This window comes from Equus przewalskii, chromosome 6 (genome assembly GCF_037783145.1).
Source record: "Equus przewalskii isolate Varuska chromosome 6, EquPr2, whole genome shotgun sequence".
NCBI lineage: Eukaryota > Metazoa > Chordata > Mammalia > Perissodactyla > Equidae > Equus > Equus przewalskii.
Window position 1 is genome coordinate 26861284 of NC_091836.1, and position 4142 is coordinate 26865425.

Below are 4142 nucleotides of genomic sequence, written 5' to 3' on the forward strand. Positions count from 1 at the left end.
TTGGTATGCTGTGTTTTCATTTTATCTCCAAATATCTGCTAATTTCCCTTGTGATTTCTTCTGTGACCCATTAGTTAAGAGTGTATTGTTTAACTTCCACATGTTTATGGATGTTTCAGTTTTCCTTCTGGTATTGATTTCTAACTTCATTCTGTTGTGGTCTGAGAAAATACTTTGTATGATATCTTTTTAAATCTATTGAGACTTAATTTGTGACCTCACGTATGTTCTATCGTGGAGGATGCCCTATGTGCACTTGAGACGAGTATGAATGCTGTTGTGGTTGGACAGAGTGTTCTGTTCATGTCTGTTAGAACTAGTTGGTTTATTGTGCTGTTCAAGTCCTCGATTTCCTTACTTATCTTCTGTCTGGTTGTTCTGTCCATTGTTGAGAGTGGGGTATTGAAGTGTCCAGCTTTTCTTCTAGAACTGTTTTTCCCTTCAATTCTGTCAACGTTCTGTATTCTGAGGGTCTGTTATTCAGTGTGTAAATGTTTATAATCATTCTATCTTCTTGCTGTATTGTGTGTTCTTTTTGTAAGTCTCCTATTCTTATTTCATGGATGTGGAATCTTCTCATCGCTCTCTAACAGCGGTTCTCAAATTTATCTGCATATTGAAATAATCTGAGGAGCTTAAAAACATATGGATTCCTGTATCCTACCTTCAGAGATTGTGATTTAGTTAGCCTGGTGTATTGTTTAGGAGAGAAAACTTTTCTTTAAAAGGTCTCCAGTTGATTCTAACGTGCAACCGAGCTTTAGAACTCCTGCTCTATGAATACCATAGTTAAAAAATTGTTTTCTTATCTTGCCTGCTTTGTTTCTTTAATTTCCTTTGTTCTGTTGGTTTTAGTCTCTATTTTTCCGGCTTTCTTCAAATATCTGATGACCTCTGTACATTCATATTTAAGAATGAGAGTTGCAGACATGCGTGCACACACACACACACACACACACACACACACACGAATGAGATACCAGACAGCTGACCGGAAGCCGATGGGTAGGCAGGGACCTGTCCATTTGTTTAAAGCCTCCCTGTCAGCATCTGTAGGGCTTTTCTCTCTGGCTGTGCGTCTCCCCGGAGCAGACTCTTCCAATGTTCTGCTTGGAAGATAGAAGCCTGGAAGGCGGCTGAAGCTCTCATTGCTCATTCCTCTATTTTATCCTCTTACTTTAAGTATGGCCCCTTATTCCTGTCCTCATAATTGCTTGGTATGCTCATGTCCAAAGCTTCCTTGGTTCAAAAGTGACAGTCTTCTGCTGGGGTAAGGAGGTGGGCAGCACAGATGGCGAAGGTTCTGGGGATCTAATCTTTGTACCAACCTTCAACCAATCCTCCTGTTTTCAGCTTCACCCTGCACACCTGCCATCAGAAGGCTCTGACACTTTCAATCGCTGATCCTCTCCAGGGTTCTGCAGTGTCAGACGACTTACTTTTTATCGGTTTCTCTGTCCCTCTCTTCCACAGGCAGTCAGATTTCAGGTTTTCTTCCCCTCCCCCGACTAAATCAGTTACTTGTCCATCTTCCACAACTGTGTTGCTATTTAGTCTACTGTCACTTTCTTTTCTGTTACCTGTCTTTGCTGGTTTCTATCTTTTCTCTTTTTAATCCTATACTGTCATTTTAGTAAGGTTAAAGGAGGCAATGAAGACGTAAATACTTGCATTCCATTTTGTCTGTCTGGAAGTGCTGAGAGCCTAGGATCAGCGGAGGTGAGGGACACTTCAAGCAAGGAAAAAACCCGCATAAAGGTTTAGTTAGAAGAGGGAACTCAGGAGTCACGCGTGGAGCATGGCAAGCAGATTGGCTTTGCAGTTCGCCTTGGGGACTTAGGGAAAAGGAGGATCTCGGGGTAGCAAGAGAGCAGCCAAACGGAAAGTCTAAAGGCCAAGTTGAAAATTTATACTTAGTAACATAATTATTATAGCTTACATTTTGTGGCACTTAATCTTTTCACAAATTTTTACCCACAGGACAAGACTAAGAGTTAAGTTAGTGCTTATTGTAACTGTTTCACAGCTACATTAACTAAGGCAATCTGATTTAGTTAATCTGGTTTTGCCCAGGGCCACAGAGCAAGTAGCCAAAAGGGAGTAACTACAGATTGTTGAAGAGGAGAGAGGAGCCCATGATGAAAACAGTATCTGAAGGTGATCACGGGAGAGTGATGGTGGATGTGCTGGCGTAGGGAGATAAGCTTACAAGGCCCACGCGTGAACCAGTAACTGACGCAGGAAGTACAGCTGATCCTCATTATTTGTAGATGCCGCCTTTGTGAATTCACGTACTTGCTATAATTTATTTGTAATTCCCAAATCAATATTTGCAGTGTTTCTACGATCATTTGCAGACATGCTCAAAACAGTGAAAAACGTGAGTCGCGCGATGCCTGTCTTCCAGCTGAAGCTGAATGAGGCATCGTTCTGCCTTCTGGCTTCAGCCTTCATGCTTTAAACAAGTGTCCTTTTCACGGTCTATTTAGTGCCACATCCTTTGCTTGTTGGTGGTGATTTTGCTGTTTAAAATGGCCCAATTGTAGTGCTGAAGTGCCGTCTAGGATTCCTGAGTGTAGTAAGTCTGCGATGTGCCCCATGGAGAAAGCGTGTTAGATAAGCTTCCTACGGCATGATTTCTAGTGCTGGTGGCTGTGAGTTCAATGAATCCTGGTTGCCTGACGAGAATGTTATGACCAGGGGCACAAAGGAGCCCAACCTTGTATTTTCCCTAGGAGCAATGGTTGAGCTAGGAGTATTCTCCCTAGGAGTATCCGCTCACTCAGTGTTTGTGGTGACATGATAGAACGTAACTACTATGTATGACATGAATCAACTGTGTTTATTAGTGTTCAGTCTCAGCTCTAGTCAAAGAAGGCAATCTGATGGTTCCCTGAAAACCTAATGGCGTATTTGAGTTCCTATCACATTTTGCCTCTCTCTTTCCCCTGAGTTAAATGTTAGCACTATGGTATCCATTTGAGAGCAGAGCCACCCAATATGGTGTCAAAGCAAGGCCCGAGCCCAAATGTTCCTGCTCCTCAAATTCAAGCACGATGTGAACATCATGGTTGGGTTGAGTCTGTAAGAAACAGTTCCCCTCCTGTGTATGTGTTGTGTGTATACTGGGCTGACGCTGTAGCATTTTAATGCAATCTCCCCCTCCAAGCAATTCTTGCCCCACTTTCCCCCATATCACTAGCTGGCTCCATTATCCATTCAGTTGCTCAAGCCAAAAAACCTGGGCATCATCCTTGACTTCTTCCATCCCCCACGTCCAGTCGATCACCAAGTTCTGTTGGTTCTACCTCTCTCCTGGTTATTTACCTGTTGTCTCTCAGCTCCACACCCTCCCTTCTATACTTTCCTTTATACTGCTGGACTTTCCAGATTCCCTTGCCAGCTGTTAATTTTTGCCAATTTTTGCCAGTGGGAGGCACTGGCAGGATTTGAGAAGGTGGGAGAAAGGAAGCAGCAGGCACTGCTCACAGCTGCTGCAGTAACGGGGTGAGGGTCTGCGGACTTCAGCAGTGCCTGAGGGTGGCACCTCCTCAGCCCTTCAAGACCACAGCAGCACCTCTCTGCTTCCAGCACCCACAGTGGATACCAGCCCTTTAACCTTCATTCCTTCACATGCTCCATTCTCCTTTTTGCACCTTCAGCCCTTCCAACATTTTTGTAACCAATTTCCCATATTTAACACCCTGTGTTAGAAATAACTAGCATGGTTTCTGACCTCCTGACTGGAGCTTGGCTGATAAAACCTCCAAAATATTTCCTGAATCTTTCCCTCTCTACTACCACCACCACTACCTCCCTAATCCAAGGCACACTCCCCTCTCACCTGATTCCCGCCACAGCTAGGCTCCCTGAGACCACACCCAGACAGGTCTGGAGCTAGACAGGCAAGGAGCCTGTGAGGCGGGCCGCATTAACTGAGGAGAGACCCCTAGAGAAATTAAGTTCCAGGATAAAAATGATTCCCCTCTACTGCCAGCCTTGAAGGACTGGGGTTTGACTTTATTTCACAAAGTTGTTTTGCTTAAACTGCTACTCACTTAATGCCTATTACAAGGCCAAGTTCCTTGTCTCTGCCTTATGCTCAGTCTGCCTTTCCTCTTTCATATTATAAAACAGCAGGA